Below are 23,923 nucleotides of genomic sequence, written 5' to 3'. Positions count from 1 at the left end.
ACGGAGTCTTAACCACTGAGCCACCAGGGAAATCTCCCTAACTCCTCATTTTCAAATGTACGTGCCCACAAGAACATACTGTATAATTCCCATTAGATAAAGAGGAGGCACAACTCTGTGCCAAGCGAGGCCAGGACAGGGCAGAGCAGAGAGGGACAGAGCAGGATGGGGTCACCAGGAATGCTTCTGAGCAGTGTTCTGTTTTTTGAGCTGTTATGGGTATGGTGTATTTGTGAAAATTCATTGGTATACGCACGTATAATATGCGCACTTTTATGTATATATATTTATACCTGAATAAAAGTGTTTTAAAGGGCTTTCCTGGTGGCCCAGTGGTTAAGACTCCATGCTTCCATTGCAGGGGACAGAGGTTCCATCCCTGGTCAGAGAAGATCCCACATGCCGCAGAGCAACTAAGCCCGTGTGCCACAACTACTGAGCCTGTGCTCTAGAGCCTGCGAGCCACAACTACTGAGCCCACATGCCCCAACTACTGAAGCCTGCGTGCCTAGAGCTCGTGCTCCGCAACGAGAAGCCACCGCAATGAGAAGCCCACGCACCGCAACGAAGATAAGCCCCTGCTCACCGCAACTAGAGAAAGTCTGCACGCAGCAACGAAGACCCAATGAAATCAAAAATAAATAAATAAATAAAATTGGTTCTTTTAAAAAAAAAATCTCGGTTTAGAAATTCCTTAATGGAAAAACACCAATAAAGCAAAGACCATATCAACAAAAGCCTCAATTATTTGACATGTGATAATCATTCACACTACTCCGAAAATTATGACACCACTTTCCCCTCACCCTCCCCACGAAGTCAACCCAACGCAGACTTCACCGTACTCTGCCGCCAGCTTAGTTAAGTCAGTTACACCCTTACAGAGGTGTACACGCCACAGTAGCATCCTCTGGTCTGCAGGGAGGCTGGCCACTTCATCTCAGGGTTTGCTGTGGGACAGACAGGATCAGGAACTGAAGGTCTAATGGTCCTAAAGGTCATTTTGTCCAGTGGTGGACACTAAGGCTGGAAAAAGTTGAGCAACAAGTCAAAAGGCTTGTTGAGTACCAAGACAGGCTTTCTAAAACCAATGGCATGGCAGTTATCTTTCAGAGTACATGCTTTAACTAAGTTTAAGCAGCATAAAAATATGGTCACCAAAGCCTTTGTCTGGGGGTGTTTTCTCCCACTAAGAAGGAATACACACCTGAGTTGTTCTAGCAAAGCAAGCTGATTGTCTACCTCTCCTTGCTATCAGCTAGCATGACAGAAAACTCTTCTTTGCCCCAGAGCCCCACTTAGCGCTCTTGGTTATGGGAGGGACAATCATAGCAAGGTTTAAGAGCCTCATGCTCTTTTTTTTTTTTTTAAATCCAACAAACAATGGCTGCTCAATAAACATTTATATAGTACTTACTTTATTTATGGTCAATCATGAAAATAACCCTATGAGGGTAAGTACTGTTACCTCCTCCATTTTCTAGGTGAGATAACTGAGGCACAGAGAAGTTATATTACTTGCCCTGTGTCCTGGAGCTGGTTCATGGCAAGGGCCAGGAATGAACCCCAGACAGTCAGCCTCCAAAGCCCAGCTGTTAACCACTACACCACACTGCCCCTCCATCTTGGCTTCCCTGAAGAATCAGAACTGGGTCTTGGATACAGCTGCTGCTTAATAAAAATTGTATATGAACTGAATTAAGAAGGCAGATAGCAGTAGGACCATGAAGTAACGAGACTGGCTTTCCAGCGTGGCCAGGGCTCCTTCTCCCTCCTCAGAACTTCAGCCACATCTCACCAGAGGATGCCTGGCAGGAGGCAAGCTCTCCTGGCCCTCTGGCAGCTCTCCCATCCTGGGGCGGGGGTGCAGCTCCTGGAGGTGGTGCTGGGACAGAAACACTGCTCCAGAGAAACCCACCTGCTAACTTCTAGCACGTGGTGCCTAAACTGGTATTTCCAGTTCCAAACTGGTTTGTCACCAGGCTTGAAACCATTGGGCATTCATTCAACAAACATTAGTGCCAGGCACAGTGCTTAGGGCCTCGGGGCCCCGTGATTGGAAAGCCAAGGTCCCTTCCCTGCATTGCTCACAGTTTATGGGCACGGCAGAAGTGTAAATAAATTAAAATGGTGCGAGCTGGTAAATGCTAGAACCAACGTGCCCCAAGGGTTGAGGGGACAGTGTGAAGGGAGCAGGGACCCAGGGCGGGAAGGCTTCACAAAGCAGAGGACACAAGTGGGTTCTCCAAGAGCTTGCCACCAACCTACTCCAACCATGTGGATTAAGGCAGAAAAAAAATTCAGAAGCAGAGTCCAGCAAATTAGCTAAAGACTGCCAGGGTCATCCATTACCTCAGCCATTGTTACCAATGCACATCAGCAGGGGGATTCGAGTGAACAGCCATTAACCTAGCAGAACTCTCAGACATCAGGACAGCGTCTGACCACACTGCCTCTTCTATCTGATACCTTTGTTATATGACTATCACGTGGTGAAAATGGCTGCCTCTACCGAGCTCTTTTAAAAGATCCCATAAGATAGGTACTACTAGTCCCCTTTTACAGAAGGGAAACCAGCACAGAGAAGTTAAGTGACCTGCCCAAGGTCACCCAGCTAATAATGGCAGAATGGGGATCCAAACTCAGGTTCACCTGATACTTCAAAGCCCATCCTCTTTCTACCACACTCTTATGCCCCCCACGGAACTAGAGCTGTGAAGCAAACTAGGATATTTAGCAACAGGTCATGTCATATGGGGAAAGAGTAAAATTTCTATGATGTCAATTTTCCCCCATTCCTCTATTGGTCTGTCCTTGCTTTAATACCACCCTTTAAAAAAATAGCTTTATTGAGGTATAATTCACATACCATACAATTCAGCCATTTAAAGTGTACAATTCAATGGTTTTTAGTATATTCACAGATATGGCAACCATCACCCCAATTTTAGGACATTTTCATCATCTCAAAAAGAAACCCTGGGGCCTCCCTGGTGGCGCAGTGGTTGAGAGTCCGCCTGCCGATGCAGGGGATACGGGTTCGTGCCCCGGTCTGGGAGGATCCCATATGCCGCGGAGCGGCTGGGCCCGTGAGCCATGGCCGATGGGCCTGCGCATCCGGAGCCTGTGCTCCGCAACGGGAGAGGCCACAACAGTGAGAGGCCCGCATACCGCAAAAAGAAAAAAAAAAAAAAAAAAAAAAAAAAAAAAAAAAAGAAACCCTGTACTCTTTAGCTATCGCCCCTCTCCCTACCCCACCATGCCTTCCCCCAGCCCTAAGCAACCACTGCCTCTTACAAGGTGATTCTTTCCGTGTTTTTTTGTTTTTTTGTTTGTTTTTTGGCCACACCACAGGGATCTTAGTTCCCCAACCAGGGACCGAACCCCTGCCCCCTGCAATGGAAGTGCGGAGTCCCAACCCCTGGACCGCCAGGGAAGTCTCACAAGGTGAGTCTTAAAGAGGTTATGGGCACACAGTAATTGGGTTGTTAATAAAACAGTGCAAACTGCAGTTCTGTGCTTTATTCCTCCCAACTGGGCTAAAGCTAACAGCTGAGCCAGGACAGAGCAGGACAAGAGCCAGACGACTCAGAGGCAGAGGCTGGGGTGGGAGGCGGGGGTGCCTGGCGGCCCCATGCTACATGTGCTACACGGTTCACATGTCTCAGAACTTAGCAAGCCCTAAATGCAGAGCCAAGAGGCCTAGCGCCAGCAGGGATGGCACAAGTCATGCAAAAGCCCTAGAAGAGCCTCTCTAGTCACAAGACCTTAAACCATTTGGAATGCCCATCCCCCCATCTCCAGAAAGACAAACACCAAGATCATATCGGCTGCCACAAGCTAAGGGTCACCAGAATAGTGTTGTTCTGAGAAGCCAAATCACTTAAGGACTAACAAGACTCAAGGCTCTGATGAAAAGGTGACACCCCCAAATTCTCGGTTTATTTGCTCTTCCTCTCGGCCTTCCTCAAGTGCTAAGGAAAGTTGGGGGAAGGGGGTATTACAAATAGACTATGTGTATACTCCTTCAGAGCCCTGATTTCTCTGCCACACTTCTCCATACAGGACATCAAAAAACAGCTGTGTGCAGCATCATCGACACGCAGTGGAAAACTACTTGGCGCTTAAAAGGAATGAGCCACTGACAGAAGTAACAATGAGGGAAACACAGAAACATCATGGTGAGCAAAAGAAGCCAGATGCAAAAGATACACATCGTGTGTCTCATATTTACATGAAATTCTAAACCAGGCAAAACTCTCCTAGGGTGACAGATCAATGTATGCCTGGGGCTGGGGACAGGGGGGCTGACTGCACAGAGGCACAAGGCACATCATTTCATTTTTGAAATGATGGAAATGTTCTATGTCTTGATTAGGGCAGTGGCTACACAGGCGTATCTATTTGTCAAAGCCTCTAAATGAGGGCATTCAGTTGTATGTTAATTAATATCTCAGTAAAGAGAAAATGGAGGGGCAGGAAGGGGAGAAGACAGGACAGGAGAGAGGAAGAAAGAAGAAGAGGAGGAAAGGAGCTCCCTGCAGAACTTGAAAAACAGAACTTTCTCCTGCTCCCAGCATCCTCATCAGCGGTACAACAGTGATGGACATTCACCAGGAACTGAACTTCAAGGTCCTCTGGTTCAAAGGCCAAATAAAATAAGTTCTGTGTAATGTTAGCACTAAGTATATTTTATTAGGTCTCAATTCTTAGAATAATTGATCCTCTAACCCACACAAACGATCCTGATGAGCCGAATCGTCCACTTTCTAACCAGGTTAGCTCAGTTCTCTCCATCATCACTGCAGTAAAATTTGATAATGCCAGTCAGCAACTTAGAAATGGCAGACAGGTTTCAATGGTGGACAGTCAGTAAATAAGTAAAATCTAATAACGATAATTATAGGTATTAGCTTTTCCTTTTTTTTAATTGATAAGTAAATCTTAAATTCTAGAAACCTACCATGTTCATAAATAGGTTATGTAAAAACATTCTGATCTTTTTGTTGTTTTTGTTTTTTGGTTGGGGAGAGGATAGTGGCTGTGTTCGAATCCTACTGGTTAGCCTTTCATATTTTTCATGAACCAAGACATAAACAGAGCCATCTTACCTTTAATACTCTTCTCACATAATGTACATAAAAAGGAATAAACAAAGCCAAATTTCTATCACTCTCTATCAAAGAAGGTGCCAGGACAAGCTAAGTACCAGTTCTATCTTTGGCAAAGTTAAAAGAAAAAAAAAAAAAAGGTTAAGACCTTTTATATAAGCTTCTTTGCTTCTCTGACACTTGCTCAAAGCTTAAAAAAAAAAAGAGAGAGAGAGAAAGAAAATATGAAGCCAGACTAGTTAAAGCAGAAAGCCCAATTAAGAAAAACTTCAAAGCACCAATGTGATAGAAAAAAATACATTAATTTCTTTCCTTATGCATTTTATAAAATGCCAGCATGAGAAGCAACACCTGGACTTCTAACACAACATCTCAGTAGTTAGGATGTCATACAGCTCCTGTCACTGCCCCCCAGTCCCAGGAACAGCTCGAGCCTTCTTTGGGCAACACACCCAAAGAAGAAGGTCTGAATTCAAAAAAGAGTGGTGAGCAGAGTTTGTGGTGAGTTTTGGGGTATTTTCAGGAATAGAGTTAGAGATATGCTGTGTTAATGTTTTATTAGAGGCTTATTGGTGTGATTTCCCCCCTCATTTATTTATATGTACGCTCTCTCTGCTAGACTCTGGAAGTCACAAGCTAAATAATTCACCACACTTTTCCTTAAGCAGCTTAGAGTTTAGTAGGGTAGACAGACAAGCCCCCAGCGGACCACACAGTGTGACAAGTGCTACATAATAGACCTAAGCAGGAGTGAAGGGGGTTGGGGGGGTGGGAGGCTGGGAAGAGATGTGGGAAGATTCCCCAGGAGAGGGGACCCTGAGCTGAGTCAGGTAAGAAGGGGTTGTGTCACTCTGTACCTCTGGCTATGGCTTCCTCTTCCCCAGGGGAGAGGGCAGGGCACCATATGAAAGCTCCAACTTCACTGACCAAGCGCCCTTCATTAAGGGCATGTGAACTAAAATATTGCCTGCCGTATCAGTAAACAAAGGATGTTACAGCCATCAAGCCACCACATTACAGCGGCCCAACAGCAAGCCCTGAAGGAACTCAGGATAGAAACAAGATGCCCACCATCTAGGAGACAACTGCCTCAGCCAACCCCGATGGTGCACCCTGAGGAGACTCAGGACGAGAAAGCACAGGATGCTGGCCCCAGGGAGCTGAGGTGCAGATCAAAGGAATGATTTCAGTGAGCCCAGACTCTTGCATCTTCCCATACATAGAAAAGTGCTAAATTCCTTAACTTGAGATACCTGGTTTTCTTTTATTAACAGTAACCCTTTGATGTTCGGACTACCTGGTCTTTTGTTGCAAAAGCTCCTATATATCCTGGCTCCCAACCATGCCTCTTTGGAACAGTTTCTCAGCGTTATCTGAGAAGCTGTGTCCCAGGCTTGAAGTTCTCAGAATGTCCACCAAATAAAACATAACTCTCAACTTTTAGGTTGTGCATGTTTTTTTGGTCAACAGGCAGAATCACCCAACATAAGGCTGCCAACTTTATTTTGTCCACTAAGGACGTTAAGAAAAGAGAAAACCGGGCTTCCCTGGTGGCACAGTGGTTGAGATTCTGCCTGCCGATGCAGGGGACACGGGTTCGTGCCCTGGTCCGGGAAGATCCCACATGCTGTGGAGCGGCTGGGCCTGTGAGCCATGGCCGCTGAGCCTGCACGGCCGGAGCCTGTGCTCCGCAACGGGAGAGGCCACAACAGTGAGAAGCCCGTGTAGCACAAAAAATAAATAAATAAAATGGAAGTCTACTATAGTAAACAGTCTTTTAACACAATGTTCCCAGTCGTACTCTGGCCCGAGTCATGATCCTGCCATGTGAGGACACAGGCCATTGGAGGCAGGTCCCCTACAGGGCCCTCCACAGACTTCTGCGTGAGAAAAGCAGTACTGAGTGGGGCCAGACGACAAGAGAGGGGCAGAGGTGAGCAGGTGCAGGATCTTGGCAAGTCTGTAAGCTTCCTGTGCCTCGGCCTGTAACATGAAGACAGCCTCGATAACCACCTCAGGGCTTGGGAAGACTGAGTGAGATAAGGTGCGCATAGTGTGTTTTTCAGTGGTAGCCATGTAGATCACCTCCTGATGACAGAACTGGACGCTCCAGAGGATGCTGATCACACCTAAAGTCAGGGAAGGGTCAAAGGGGCCTCTCCAAGCGTAGGGCTGAAACATAGGAGGCACATACTCAGGCGGCAGCAGCATAAGGTTAACCCCCAGGAAATTCAGAGAGTAGGCAATCAGTAGATGTCAGAAAATCAATGAATCAATGCCATAACAATCCAAATGGAAACAAACTCACAATGACCACAAGGAATGAAGTATGGATATGGACAGGCTGGTTCAGAAGGTCTCGTGAAGGAAGATAAAGTGAGGGAACCCTGCCGAGAGGCTGACTGGGCTGAGCACCTGGCAGGAGTCACAGGGAGAAAGCAAGCCACTCAGCCTGGCAGTGGTCACTTTGTATTTGTGACAGGTGACCCATCTTAAGATGAGGGACATGTATCTCCCATGTGTGAAACTAAGCTAAAGACGGACAGGTTACAAAACAGTTTATTATGACCCCATTTGTTTTGCTTCGTTTTGTTTTTAAAGTTGCTATCCTTTAATCATACCAAAAAGTTAGCCCTAATTTGATAAAATATCAAACAGAAAAACTGATTAATCTCATTGATATCTTATAGGCAGAGATGTTATTGAAAATGTCCAGCATTTGATAAGCAAGGGGGATGAAGCACATAATAACAGATTTGAAAAAATATGGAACACTTCACGAATCTGCGTATCATCCCTGCACAGGGGCCATGCTAATCTTCTCTGTATCATTCCAATTTTAGCATATGTGCTGCTGAAACGAGCACCCCCGTTTGTTTTTAAAAATCACATTTGTGTGTGTGACTTTAACAATCTGGAGAAGTGTACATCTAGGTACTGACAGTGATTTTCTCTTTTCAAAATCTATATTTGTACTTTACAAAGTACATGTACTGATTTTATAATGAAGAAATAAATGAGTTCCTTTAGGAGTTTTTAAAACCAGACAGACGATGCCAAGGGTGGATTCAAGAGGGCTGTCCATATCCCCACTACTGAGAGGGGGTTCAGGACCACAACTCGCAGAAGTCCTCTGTAAACCGACAGATACAGGGAGGTCACAGGCAAACCCCTGCCTGCAGGGCATGTCACCTCCTGCAGCTGGCTTCACCAATTGTGCCAATATTTCTTGGGGGAAAGAGGAGGCACGGGATTCCTGAGCACTCCACAAAATTTATTCCATAAAGTCTGAGATTTTACAAACCATCTCTGTAAAGAAACACAAGTTCCAGGAAGAGTTAAGACTCTCCAGCTGCACTAGAAAGCAGCAGGTGCTGGCCCCAGCCTCAAGCCAGAAATCTCATCCACAGTGTGGAAGTTCTTTAAAACCTCCACATCACATGAATTAATTCCATGCAGAGGCAGGTCTAAGGGAGACAATCTGGTATATAATCAAGTCTTAGTCTGCTGGATGAAGAGAACCAAGTGAAAGGCCCCATCCCCAGCGCCATCCACACACAGGCAAGGACGAGACTTAGCCTCTCAACAGCCAGACCGCCCCTTCCCTAAGAGGGGACAGTGCCTCTGACAGCTCACATGACTGGTGACCACCAAATACATTCAATTAACATACACACACAAAGCTGTCATAAAGGCCTGAAACAGGTAAGAAGAGACAAACCTACACACTGGGAGTAGGGCTGGGGGTAACTGTATAAACAGTCACAAGTTAGTACTAACTTCCAGAGCCAGGATCTTCTTAAAGTGTGACACCACCAAGTGTGCTTATTATACATCATGACAATGTTCACTTTTACAACTCATAACTCGGTGACTGTGTGTTTGCAGGTTAACTGAGGGAGCACAAAGACAGTGAGTTTATCCAGATCCTGGGTCACTTTGTGCTTGTTCCCTCAGTATACCCTTCACAATCCATTCACAATCCCCCACCTCTTAGAAAGTCTCTTGGGGTTCAGGAGGAGGGGCTAGGATCTTTAAATGGAATCAGTATTTCTCTACTACATTCACTGAAAGACCAGACTCACAATTTGTACGGTCAAATTGCTGCACATATAAGAAATAGGCCGCATCCAAATTCATTAGATTCAAATGTTCTTTGCAGTAAATTAGTGTGACAATAAATAGTCAAGATTTTCTTTCTATTCCATAAATATATTCCAACTAATTTGTAATCCCATTTTAATTGGAATTATTGTCTGATGGCACACTAATGATTTTTCTTCTTCAAAGATGTTAAGAAATATTATTACCTAGTTATTAGCAGTACCACTTAACATTGGTTTAGATGCAAGTTTTTCTTCATATCCAGGCCTTGAGGAGGAAACAAATACATTTAAGATGAGTAACAGCCAGAACAACTCTGGCAACAATCAACATCATAACACCTACACTATCAAAAACAACCTGGGATTCATTATATCTGTAGATTGGAAATGTTTTTCTCTCTTTTTTAAAAATTTATTTATTTTTATTAATTAATTTATTTTGGCTACATGGGGTCTTTGTTGCTGCGCACAGGCTTTCCCTAGTTGCGGCGAGCCAGGGCTACTCTTCACTGTGGTGCGCAGGCTTCTCATTGCGGTGGCTTCTCTTGTTGCGAAGCACGGGCTTTAGGCACGCAGGCTTCAGTAGTTGTGGCACGTGGGCTCAGTAGTTGTGGCTCGTGGGCTCTAGAGCACAGGCTCAGTAGTTGTGGCGCACGGGCTTAGTTGCTCCGTGGCATGTGGGGTCTTCCCGGACCAGGGCCCGAACCCGTGTCCCCTGCATTGGCAGGTGGATTCTTAACCACTGCGCCACCAGGGCAGCCCTTTCTCTTTATTTTTTATCAAAAATGTTAAACATATAAAAAAGAGACTAGAACAATGACCCCTAGTTTCAACAATTATCAACACATGGCCAATCTTGTTCCACCTATGATTATGAAAATTGCTAAATGCTCACAGAAGTATGCAACTCAAATACATCTTTACTTGACCCTGCAGGTCCACAGCACACATCCTCATGCTGGGAAGAGGCACAAAGCAAGAAGAGCAGGGGCGTTGGCCTGAGAGGACTAGCAACCCAGTGGGGAACCAGAGCCACATAAAACATGTATAAAATCAAGGAATAAAAATACTAAGCCTGCAAGGTGAACCTCTGCAGCGATAAGCCATGCTGACGTCACTGTACTCCCTGATATGATACAATGAGGAAAGCACTTCACTTCTGCATATTCTTCACCCAAACTCATCAGACCAGTCTAACAATGTGAAAAACACCAGGCAAACCCAAAGTGAGGGCCACTCCACAAAATATCTGACTAGCACTCTGCAGAACTGTCAAGGTCATGAAAAATAAGGAAAGACAGAAAGTGTCACAGATGGAGGAGACTAAGGAGCCATGAGGACTAAACGAAATGTGATATCCTGGACTGGATCCTGGAACAGACCGAGAACCTCAGTAGGAAAACTAGTGAAATCCAAGTAAAGCCTGTAGTTTTTTTAATAACACTGTCCAATGTTAATTTCTTAATTCTGACAAATGTGTCATGTTTAGGTTAACATTAGGGAAAACTGGGTGAAAGGTACATGAAGAATCTCTGTTTTATCTTTGCAACTTTACTGTATATCTAAAATTTTTCCAAAATAAAGTTTATTACAAAAATAATAATATAAAAAATTTAACTGGCTAATGAGTATTTATTATGTCCTTCACAAGAAGGAGTCAGTGACAATGTAGTTTTCATTTCAAAATTCAGCCTGGGAAGATGAAACCTAAAGAAACAAAGCAATTTGTTAAAAAGTCTCAAAGAAAGTAAGCACCTTGAAATGAAGGCAGGGCGCCCGGCCACACCAGGTGATTGGTGGCAGCACACCACTGGGGAACCTGTGACTGTGATAATGAACTGGGCTGACAGCCAAAAGTGACCTCCTAACCTCGAGGCTGCCCCTGCCTGGTCTCCCGCTCCACCCAGAGCAGTGCTGGTCAGGCGCCCACCCAGTCTCCTTGCACCACCCTAAGCTGCCTCCAGCCTCCCCCCAGTCCTCTCCCCACGAGCCCACCCTCAGAGCACTAGCACCTCTCTTCATTCACTCAGCAATCTCTGAGGGGCTGCAGGTTACCACTAAGCTAAAAGCAATAAAAGGAGGCGGTATTACAAACCACTACATAATAATTCATTTTTTAAAAATAGTAGTTTATCTAGAGAAAAGATGAACTGTGATCAGAACTGTACACCAGGAAACCTGAAGTTGCAGCACTGAACAAGGGAGGGGCTGGAAGCAGCAGCAGCAGCAGCAGCAGCATTCTACCTTCAGTCTTTCTGACCTGGAGACCACGCTTGGAACAACAGAGCCTACGAGTGCTCACTGTGCTTTTAAATAGCTTTGTACATGTTTCTTTATAACAGCACCATCCTACATTTGAAACAGGACACAATTCTAGAAATGAAAATTTAGATCTGGATTTTCAAACTATGAACAGCATGTGGGGATTTCATTCATTCTGAAGCAGATTTAAGATGACTTCTGTGGCTGGGAGCAATGCAAAAGTAAACACCCGTGGCAGAGCAGCCGGACGTCTGCCTTCGTGCAGAAGCAAACATGTCTTGCACTTGAATGTCAGCCCAAATAAGAACTTATGTGAAATATTCCTGCCCAAAATGCCCTGCAACAAAATTACTGACAGACAAAGAGAGGAAACCAGCACTGATGTTTTTAAAATAATCTTAAAATAAGATGACAATCTAAAAAAGTTGTATTTGTTCTCCATAACAATTTGAAAATGAACACAATCTGCCATGTTTCTCATCGATGAGGCAATTCCTCCTGAGCAACTTCATTATTTCTGCTTATCCAGTAACTGAAGAGCGTCTTACAAAATGCAAGTCAAAACTTCCCCAGTGCCCTGAAGTATGCAACTAGGAATCTGGCCAAGAGTGTCACTGCTCAATATAGCCCTCCACCGAGGCTTCACCCTTTAACGTCACATTAAGAAAAAGGCTACATATGCTTTCCCCATTCATTTTTTTAATGTTTTCTTAAACTAGAAACTTTCCAAATACACCTTGGACTTACACATTTGTCAGCTTTGCAGAGTTCATGGACAAGCTCTCAGGCCAGACGCCTGTGGCTCCGGCAGGTTTGACAAGCCCCGCACCAGTGCCAGGCGTTGGCCCCCTTCCCCCGATAGCCGGTGGGGTGGGTGCTCCCCTCTCTGAGCTGCTGCAGAAGCAGGCTGTTGTACTCCATCCAATCTTAGGCCTGTGCCTGTCCCCCGCCTCCTCCCTTCCCCATCCTGTCTCACTGCCCTCGTTTCCTTGGCACCTAGGACAGGGCTTAGTACCTAGGGGCACAGCATATACCAAAAGAAAGGAAAAAAGAAAAATCCATGAGAGAAATGGCAGCTTCACCCTTGGGCATGTACAGCTCAGGTGTGAATGCCAAGCCTCAGGAATAGAAGTGCACCTCAACTAGAAGCCTAGAACAAATCCCAGCTCACAACCTACCGGCTGTGGCCTCACAAAGTGATTTCACTCTGAGTCTCAGTTTCCTCGACTGTAAAAAGATCAGCCCCTCCCACCCCTTTTCTTTCTCTCTCCATCCCAGACCAACACAAGGCAGCCATGTGGAGCAAGGGTGTCTGCTCTACAGATGCAGCTGACCCTTGCGGAGGCTGTGCCAAAGCCTGGAACACAGTCAGGGAAAGTCAGCACGTCCCCCGGCTAGCGCGGCATCTGCTGCACGCACCGTATCCTCTGGACCTGTTACAAAGGTGGTGTTTTGGTCACATTCTGATTCTCCTGTATCACTCTCTCATAGGTCCGAACCTGAGTGAGTTTAACTTATGAACTCTCTCAAACCCAATGCCAGTGCTCAATTATTAGCATTTATTAAGGTCCCACCATACGCTCACCACAAAGTTAAGTGCTTTCAAGGGATACAGAGATCCTTTAAGTCAAAGCCCCCATTCTTGTGATTTACTCATCAGGAAGATAAAACTAAAATAATTCTATTAAAAAGCAGAATAGAGGAAGGAGGGGTTGCCTCTTCTTATATTGACCAGGTACAGACCGGAAACAGACCCACAGGCTGCGGTAGGAGAGGCATGGAGACTTATCGTTTAGTGGGGACAGAGATTCAGTTTGGGACGATGAAAAAGCTCTGGAGATGGCTGGCTGGTGATGGTGGCTGCACGACAGTGTGAATGCATGATACTTAATGCCACAAAACTGTACAGTTAAAAATGGTCAAAATGGTCAATTTTATGTTATGTATATTTTACCACACACACACAATTTTAATTTAGAAAAAGACACAGACCCACACATATTTCAAGATTTCCTAAGTGACAGAGGTAGAGTCCCAAGGTTCAGGAGGGCCACTCAGTAGTGATGCTATCTCAATCAAACATGCACTCAGAAGAAAAGAAAACTAGATTTTTACCTCACACCAAACTCAAAAATCAGTTACAAATTACTCCAGAAAGACTAAGGGTTAATATAAAAAGCAAAAACTTAAAATTGTTAAAAGAAAATACCGAATATCTTTATGATCTCGCAGCAGAAAAGGATTTCCTTTAAAAAGTCCTTAAAAATACCTATCATAAAAGAAAGGATTAACATAGACAACTACATTGAAATTTAAAATGTTTAACAAAAGACAACATAGTGAAAGTGAAAAGACATGCACAAACTATGAGACAATTCCTGTACCTCATACAACCAATAAATCAACTGGTATACAGAATGTATAAAGAACCCATACAAATCAATAAGAAAAATACAGACAACCCAAGAGAAAAAATGGGAAAAGCCTTAGTCAGGCACGTCACCAAGAGAACCCATGAATTGTTAATACCCATGTGGAAAGAGGCTCATCACCCTCAGTAAGCAGGTAAGTTCAGACCAGAATGAGATAACATTTGACATCCGCTAGGTGGGTAGGATTAAGAAGCGTGACCATTAGCCCGTCTGGGCGAGGATGTGAGCAATGGGAACCCACACACGTGCCGGGTGGGAGAGTAAACTGGCACCTCACCTGGGGGAGGTATTTCTGCATGCTGAGCACACTCGACCCCAGAGGCCGCAAGTCTACTCCTATATAAACCTTAGAGACATGAGTGCGCCAGGAGACCTGTACAAAGAAGGTTCATAACCACAGTACTCCTACTGGTCAAAAAAAATGGAAGCAACCCAACCAGTATCTGCTGACAGGAGGATGATAAATTGTGGTCTATGCATGTGATGGTTAAGTTTACGTGTCACGAAATACCCAGATATTTCATCAAACATTATTCTGGGTGTTTCTGCAAGGGTGTTTTCTGATAACATTAACATTAACATTTTAATTGGTAAAATAGATTGCCCTCCAAAATGTTGGCAAGCCTCAATCCAATCACTTGAAGGCCTAGATAGAACCAAAAAGCCAACCCTCCCCAAGTAAGAGGGAATTCTCCACCTGTCAGCCTTCAGTCTTCATTTGCACCATCAACTCTCCCGGGTCCCTAGGCTGCCAGCCTTTGCAGGGAACTGGAACTGCACTACCGGCTCTCCTGGGCTGGAGCCTGTGCTGAGTTGGGCTTGCTAGTCTCCATAATCACGTGAGCCAATTCCTCAAAATAAATCTCTTTCTGTACATACATAGATCCTATTGCTTCTCTTTCTCTGGAGAACCCTAATACAATATACACAGTGGAATATTATTCAGTAGTAAAAATGGAATTCGCAGATTACTTGATTCCCTTTTGATAAAGCTCATAAAAACTGAATATATTATTTATAGACACATATATATGTGTGTAAGTGTTCTCTTTTTTAAAAAAGCAAGAGAATGATCAAATATCCTCGAATACCTGTGCCCCTGGCAGGAAGCCCTAACCAACAGCCTCCCTGTGGTGCACAACGGTTTCAAGCTGGGAGGCTGGTTTTGAGGTTTTTATAATTATCCTTCGAAACTTACATATCTATCACCCATTGTTTACATAAATTTTAAGCTAATAAAGCATTTCTAAACTAGAGGCAAAAAAGAAAAGTGCTATAAGAAAGACACAAGGGGGGCTTCCCTGGTGGCGCAGTGGTCGGGAGTCTGCCTGCTAATGCAGGGGACACGGGTTCGAGCCCTGGTCTGGGAGTGATCCCACATGCCGCGGAGCAACTGGGCCCATGAGCCACAACTACTGAGCCTGCGCGTCTGGAGCCTGTGCTCCACAACAAGAGAGGCCGTGATAGTGAGAGCCCCGTGCACCACGATGAAGAGTGGCCCCCGCTTGCCACAACTGGAGAAAGTCCTCGCACAGAAACGAAGACCCAACACAGCCCAAAATAAATAAATAAATAAAATTAGACATTCTATTAGACATTATATATATATAATAATATTTTTTTTAAAAAAAGAAAGACACAAGGAAAAAAACACAGGTATTCAATAAATGTCAGGCTAAAATCAGACCAATGCTGAGACCCGCCCCTCCCACCAAGGCTTTCCAGGCCAGTCTGGAAGGTCTAATCTGACCTGTACCCCTCCAGGGTTCGGATCATTCAGGCCTTCCCTCCCTCTCTCATTTTGAGAACATTGGTCCACGTATTTTGCATGCGGAAGGGGAAGGTTAGAAATTATGACTGGGCTAATTCCTTGCAGAGAGAAAACAGAACCATGTGCACCTGCCAGGCTAAGCCACCTGTTGCTGACCCTCGGTGCCCTAGATGTCATACTTGGTTCCCAGTGCTCCTACTACTACAACAAAACTGCTCCCCTGGCTGTTTAGAGGTGGCTTGTTACTTTTTGCAATCCTCTTCCCCCCTTGACCCCAGGAATTTATTCCTGGTTCCTGCAGGGTGAGAGCAGAAGCCACACCCACGGTGCAATGGGAAGGGCAGGCCTTAGGAACAGGTGGTCATATGCTCCAGACAGAAGAGAAACACAGGGCCAGCTCAGGCTGGACAGACACTGCCACAGCAGCTCCTCTGGCCCCTCTCCCCGCAAGCCTGTCAAGTCCACAGGATCATCTGGGGATTCATAGATGTGAGGGAAGAGTGCTGCATGCAGGCCTCCCTGTCATGCCTAGAGTTTAATTAAATGGCCACTTAACGTGCTCACTGCTGAGTTCTGGTAAGTATTTCTGTACTCGCTCTATGACCACTTTTCTTAGATTTTTATTAGGATTAGCTGCAGAATTTTATTATATGCCTTCCAACCATCTGCTGATTTAGTCAACGTAGGTTTTCTTTTTGTGTACTGAATTGTTATGCATGACATTTAATTGAGCACTTACTATGCACCAAGCCCTGCTCTAACCACTTTACATGTTATATCCCATTTAGTCCTGACACCAACTCTGTACGATGGCACTCTTCTTGTCCTGCTAATTTTACAGATGAGGAGACTGAAGCTCAGGGAGATTAAACAATTTGGCCAAGGTCAGAGTTAGTACATGGCAGGACTGGGATACAAACTATACTCTAAGCTCTGGGCCACAGCTTTCTCCAGCTGACACAATTCCTCACATGAGGCTACCCGTGTACTTCTGGAATAAACCTTGCTTGGTCATGGAGAATTAATCTTTTAATATACTACTGTATTCAAGTTATTGTTTTACTTAGAAACATATTTAGAAATGTTGCAGATATATATATATAAACATATATATGCACACACACATAGGAAATTGGTCTATAGCTTTCTCTAGATAATAGATGGAACAGGAAATAGGAAACCTAAACACTATAAAGAGATAAGCATATTTGACTACATAAAAATCTTCAAATTTTATGGAAAAAGACATCTAAACGAAGGAAAAACAAATCATAGAAACAGTAGCCAGGGGGATTGTTGTATCTGCAATACTAACAACAAAGGATTTATAGCCCAATACACAAAACCTCCTAAAAACTGAAAAGAAAAACAATCCAAAGGGGGGGGGGCGACAAAAAGCATATATATAGAACTCACAGGAGAAGAAGAAATACTAATGGCCAATAAACATGTGAAGTGATGCTCAACTTCACTAGTACTCAGGAAAATATAAATTAAAATAACAATGGGAAGGAATTCCCTGGTGGTCCAGTGGTTAGGATTTGGCGCTTTCACTGCCCAGCTGGGTTTGATCCCTGGTCAAAAAAAAAAAAAAACCAAGAAAAAACAATGGGATATGAATTTTACCCATCAGATTAGGAAAAAAACATCTAGTGCTGGTGGAAATACCCAGTAAATGGTGTCCTCATACACTGTTGGTGTATGTCCTACAAAAAAGGCTGAAGCTATTCAATCTGGCCTAACTTCCAGAAACTACTGACCTGGAGAGATACCCAGAGTATAGTATTCATTCATTCACTCAACAACAAACACCTACCACATGCAGAGCACTTTGTTAAATCTTCGTTCTCAGCTTAAAATCAGGAGCGTGAAAGCCAAAGGGAAGTGAAAACAGCAAGTTGCTGAGTGATGCCTACAGTATTACTCCTTTTACTAAAACACACACTGATGTTTGTGAGAGCCTGGAGGAAGTTGTGAAGGCTCTGCTACACTGAAGTGGTCAACGTTGGTTCATCTCAGACTGTTGGTGTTGGAGGTTTATTACCATCTTGCTGTGCATACATCTTTTTTGTTTCGCTTGGCATGAGCATATAGCAAAAAATGCAATAACCTGTAACTTTGAGAAATCTAATAAAGAATATTGCAAACAGCTGTCATTGCACACAACAAAGAAGAGCACAAGGTCGACATCAAGTTGGCGGCAGAGCCAAGAGTCCACCCTCTGTCCGGCTGACTGACCGCAAAGCTGGGCTCTTCACTCCAGATGACACCGTTTCTCCTCACTTGAGTTCACCCACCCACACAGGGCAGAACTCAGGAAGACTGCTATGCTCATGTAGGCAGTAAGTTTCAGGAGGCAGTCTGGCAACATTTCTTGAATTCATAAGAATCCCATATTTCTTGAGCTCCTATGGGTGATGTGCTATGTTTTTTTGCCTCTAGAAGCTCAGGTGGACTCACTGGAGATAATACAAAAGTGCATTTGCTATCAGGATGCATCCTGGCCTTTGGTTAATGTGTTATCCATTTCATGGGCACTCTACAAAGCGTTTCCCAACAGGGCTGGCTCTTTGCCCAGCACCTATTCCTCCTCCTTCTGGCAACAACATTCCAACTGGGCTTTGAGGAATCCCCCACCCCCTGGAAACAATCCCCTCCCCAGCTCCTCTGCAGGGTCCCTCTGGGTCTGTGAAGCTACCTTACCCAACATCTCCCAAGGAAGTGCTTTTATGCTCAGGTTAGCTTAGCACCACAGAACTGTGACCAGTACGTTGTTTCCTGACTGAAAGGAACCCCATCCTTCTTGAGGAACCCCCAACAACAGGCGTATTATGAAGCTTTGTCACTTACGGGAAATAGCAAGTGCCTCTACAAAGGACAGACATAGAAACCTCAAAAGCCTTCAGACGTTCTTACCACTGCCTAAGGCCCAGTGACAGTTACATCTGTTTATATCTCTACTAACAGAAAAATATTCAACTAAAGACAGAAAGAAATGAATGGCCCAGGTCAAATACCTGCTTCTCCATGAATTCTCTGATCCCTTCCTGCTGGGAGTACATGCTGTCTCTGAAGGCATCTGCCACTTTTTAAATTGTGTTACAGATGCTGAAATACAGAACTTGCCCCCACCAGGCTGGAAGCTTCCTGAGAGCAGAATCCCTGTCTAATTTACTAAAAGACCCCCTTGGTATTGTGGCCACATGTGACAAACAGAACCGTATGTTGCCCAGGGTGCTAAATAAGTGTTTGTCCCCAAACCTGTTTATGTCAATTGTACATATAAATTGCAGGAACTTCCCTGGTGGCACAGTGGATAAGAATCTGCCTGCCAATGCAGGGGACATGGGTTTGAGCCCTGGTCCAGGAAGATCCCACATGCCACGGAGCAACTAAGGCCGTGAGCCACAGCTACTGAGCCTGCACTCTAGAGCCTGTGAGCCACAACTACTGAAGCCTGTGCACCTAGAGCCCGTGCTCCACAAGAGAAGCCACCACAAGGAGAAGCCCACGCACCACAACGAAGAGTAGCCCCCGTTCACCACAACAAGAGAAAGCCCACGCACAGCAACAAGGACCCAACGCAGCCAAAAATAAATAAAATTAAATCTTAAATAAATAAATAAATGCATATGTACTTATAAATATATATGGATGTGTATATGTGACTGTATATATATACATACATATACACATACATACACACTTAACTATATAAGCCTATGAAATAAGTGTACAGTTGCTAAGATTTTTAAAAAGTTTAAAAACCCTAACTAAATCATAGGTGTGGGTAAGACAGGTAAGATAAGTGGACTGGGTGAAAATTTGTAAAATCTAGGATTTAGCAACTCAGGTTGCTTTACATATCCAAGTTCTCAATCCTCTTCAGGCAAAAACCAACATCAAACAGTAAATTATAGGCATAGTTTATGCAAGAAAACTGACAAGTCTGATCAGCAGATTCAAAGTAAAAGAAAAGGTCAATGAAAGATTGGCACATGAAATATAATCCTTTTTTAAAGTTAGAAATAAAATGCCTAAACTATGCATTTTTTTAATGATTCTTGCTTTACCTAACTTCTTCAGTTAGCTGACTACTGGCCAGTCTCAGTCCCATGAGACAAATGCTAAGCTACCATTGGTCAGGGGTCATATCAAGTACTGGGGACAGCACTGCCTCCCTGTAAAATAAACTAGTATAAGACTCAGCTGAAGGAGCTGTGCACAGGCTATGAGGCACCACACTTAGCATGGCATTAAAAACATTCTTCCCTGCAATCAATGAAAACAGAACAGCTATATAATTTGCTTAAAGACCAGGACAAATTAATAAGAAGTATCTAATTCAGAATTCTCAATTTCCAATCTAAAAGAAAAAGCCCCAAGGAATTCCCTGGCCGCCCAGGGGTTAGGACTCGGCACTTTCACTGCTGTGGGCCCGGGTTCGTTCCCTGGTCTGGGAACTAGGATCCCACAAGCCACGTGGCGTGGCCAAAAAAGGAAATGAAATGAAATGAAATAAATAAAAATAAATAAAAGAAGGGACTTCCCTGGTGGCGCAGTGGTTAAGACTCCACTCTCCCAACCCAGGGGGCCCGGGTTCGATCCCTGGTCAGGGAACTAGATCCCACATGCATGCCTGCAACTAAGGAGCAGGTGAGACCCAGCACAAAAGAAAGAGAGGAGGGGAGGAGGGGGGAGGGGGGAGAGAGAGAGAAAGAGAAAGAAAGAGAAAAAGGCAGGAAGGGAGGGAGGGAAGGAGGGAAGGGGGAAGGGGGGAGGGGGGAGGGGGGAGGGGGAGGGGGAAGGGGGAAGGGGGAAGGGGGGAGGGGGAAGGGGGGAGGGGGAAGGGGGGAGGGGGGAGGGGGGAGGGGGGAGGGAGGGGGAGAGAAAGAAAGAGAAAAAGGCAGGAAGAGAGGGAAGGGGGGAAGGGGGAAGGGGGGAGGGGGGAGGGGAAGGGGGAAGGGGGAAGGGGGAGGGGGAGGGGGAAGGGGGAAGGGGGAGGGGGAGGGGGAGGGGGGAGGGGGAGGGGGAGGGGGAAGGGGGAAGGGGGAAGGGGGAAGGGGGAGGGGGAGGGGGAGGGGGGAGGGGGGAGGGGGAGGGGGAAGGGAGGGGGAGAGAAAGAAAGAGAAAAAGGCAGGAAGAGAGGGAAGGGGGGAAGGGGGGAAGGAAGGGAGAAAAGAAAAAGCCTCAGGTACTCTGATGTTGATATGTTAACCTAATAAAACTTTGCTCCCAAATGGATAACTAATAAGGACCTGCTGTATAAACAAAAACAAAAACAAAACTTTGCTCCCACGTGGCACTCATCCACCTCCCCAAATTGAGCCTGGAGATAATGTGAAAACCCACCTGCCAGGGACAAAAGCATGATGCCTATGAGCTTTTGTGCCTGACCCAGGACAGCTGGTTAGCTACACCTGATGCAGAGATGGCTCCAAGTGGAAAAAACACTCCCTTTAGTCGGTGCTTCAGGACATCTGGGAATAAGGAGCAAAGCAAACCAGAAGGAAATGGAAATTAAATTTCTCTTACCTTACCTGTGCCAAAAGATTACAAAGCTTTGGTTTATTTGACCATTACAAGATTAACTTAGCCTGGGGAAGTGCTGAACACCTCCCCCTTACGGAGGGAGAGGTCTCCTCCTTCCCTTGGCTCACCAACAATGCCACCAATTTAATAACGATGAGATCCTGAAGTCAAGCTATTGTGACTACACCAAAAGAGGCAAGTGCTTGCCCAAAAGAAGTGGGGTGGGGCAGGGACAGTGGTTGCAAAATAGAAATGAGGCCAATACTTAATTTTCCTTATTCTAAACTAAACCCTAGAGATGGATATATATTGGTTTGTTTCTTCTGTTTGATAATCAAAGGTCAGGAAAGCCAGATGCTCCCTATAAAAAATGAAATCAGGAAGTGTGCGGGGATGGCGCGACCAGAGAGAGACCCTCTCCTTCAGCTGCACACCTCTCAGGGCGGGGTGCTCACCCCCAGAGACTGGCTGGCTCCTCCCAGGGCTGCTCCTGATGGGCTCCACACTCTGCCCCCTGGGGCCAGCACATGGGCATGCTAGGAGGCTCCATGGTGGTCTCAGGCTCTACACACCCCTGGCTTCACTTCCTTGCACACCCAGACCCAGTTCCAGGGCTCAGCAAGGTTACCCTTTACTACAGCACTCCATCTGACACATGAACCAGTCCTCAGCCAACCCCTCAGAAGGGCCTACCTGGTTTTGAAACACTTGCTAACAGAAAGGCAACAGCACAAAGAACAGCCCCACCCCTGCACTCCACACCCCACACACTCATACATCTGTCTTCCAGCTTCGGGTGGTTTTAACCTCTGCCTCTACACCACATCATATGCTGAATGAAGGGGTGAAGTCTGAAAAAGACCTTGAAACCTGACAACTGCTCCTCACCCTATCCCCACCCAGAAATCACTGAGTACACCCACCTTCTCCCCCCGGACTCTACAGCCCTGTCTCCACTTGGAGCCATTCCACCCACCTCCACCCCACCATGCCCTCCCCTCGCCGACTGCAGGGTTGATGTCCATCGTGGGTTCATATGGAGCCACCAGCCACCCATCCACACCACCAGCACAAAGGACACATCAAGGTCATCTTGACTGAGTCTCAGGGTCTGGCACACCGCAAAAGTCCAGAATCAGGAAGCTCGAATTTTAATTTCAAAATGTTCTACATTATCTGGTCAGGCAACTCCAAGTTGATTTCCCTTTCCTCAGAATTAATACAGAAAAAACAAGCATTAGACAGGGGAGAAACATGAAAGGAGAGACCAGGAGCTACACTGGAGACTTAAAAGAGGACAATGATAGCTAGCAAAAGAAAACTTGCTCAATGGGAAAGGAAAAGCCATCCAAACTAAACAAAATGATGCCGCTGTCATAAGCCACAAAGCTCGCCCACAGAAGTGGTCAGCAAGTCTGGCAAACATCCCAGCTGTTTAGGAAAGAGCAGTGGCCACCCAACTGGAACATCCACACGTATAAGCCAAGGGCAGCGTTAAGCTGGTTAAACGAAATTAAAAAGAAGGACCTTGGAGCCTCTCTCCCCTTTCCAGCCATGCTACCACCAGACCAGCTCCAACCCACCATATCTTAGATCTCACACCACAACTGCTCATTCACACCACACGTTCATCAGGGCCTTGCAAGGCCCGCACTGTTCTGAGAGAAGAGAGTACGGGACAGACAGGCCGCTGCTCGTGTGATGGTCTAATAGAGAGGGATGGAGGTAACTTAACACGCACTGAGATCCGTGTGGGAGCACGATGACTTCAGACATGCAACAGAGACAGCAGGACAGGGAGCAAATTTAGACTGAGTAGTCAGGGGAAGCCCACTGAGGAGGTGGCTTTGGTGCTATAACCAGAAGGATGAGAAGAAGCCATCCAGGCAAAGGACAGTCCAGGAAGTAGGAACCACATGTGCAAAGACTCTAAGAAGGGGCAGTTGCTACTGCATCAAACATTTGCCTCTCTACATACAAACTCTACCCTTTTCTAGCCATTCCAGAAAACTTTCCTGAAACCCAGATCCGATCTTATCCTACTCTTCTGCTTAAAAACCTTTGTTGATTCCCAATGCCTATATAATATCCAAGTCCCTGAATTTCTCAAGCGAATTTTACTGTATGGAAATAATGCATACCCACACCACACAGAGATACAGACATCTCCACTGTCTCCATGAAGCCTCCCCTGACTACCATCTCCTGGCTGCACCCACAGCTCTCTCCCCTCACACCACTCTGACAGCTGTGGAGTCTGCTACCCCCTCCATACTTGGTTAATGAGAGGAGACATTTCCCATGGCTGGGGTGTGTCCACATCTCTGCCCCGCAACACAGACCAGGATGGAGCCACGCACATCACAACATTCAGAGGAACACAGGACAGACATCACCATTGACACCCCCACGCAGAGTTGTGTGTGAGTGGAGGCCGCGCTCACATCCCAGGCTGTCTTAACTGCCCTCTGCGGCCGGACGCTGAGAGAAGAGGCTGTGTCAAGGAGCCCAAGGGTGCCATACGCCTACCAGCCCCATGCTACGGGCAAAGACCAAGACCGGCCTGCCTTCAAATCGTGGCTCTGCACCTACTAGCTGGTAAAACTGAACAAATAGCTTAGCTCCCTCTCTGAACCTGTTTCCTTTATGGGTAAAGAGGAGGTAACAGTGTTAGCCTTGAACCCCTACAGTGAGGGCTGTACGTAATGT

At 45.6% G+C, this 23,923-nt stretch overlaps 1 protein-coding gene across 2 annotated transcripts in view; it reads right to left on the bottom strand.

Moving 5' to 3' along the window:
* Window positions 1–23,923, bottom strand: part of PACSIN2 (protein kinase C and casein kinase substrate in neurons 2) — a 141,145-nt gene that overhangs the window by 94,909 nt on the left and 22,313 nt on the right. The window lies entirely within an intron of this gene.

This window comes from Mesoplodon bidens (genome assembly GCF_964165515.1).
Source record: "Mesoplodon bidens genome assembly, chromosome: 11".
In the NCBI taxonomy this organism is placed as follows: Eukaryota; Metazoa; Chordata; class Mammalia; order Artiodactyla; family Ziphiidae; genus Mesoplodon; species Mesoplodon bidens.
The sequence above is the reverse complement of the archived record's forward strand: the minus strand, read 5'-3'. Positions and strand labels throughout refer to the sequence as shown.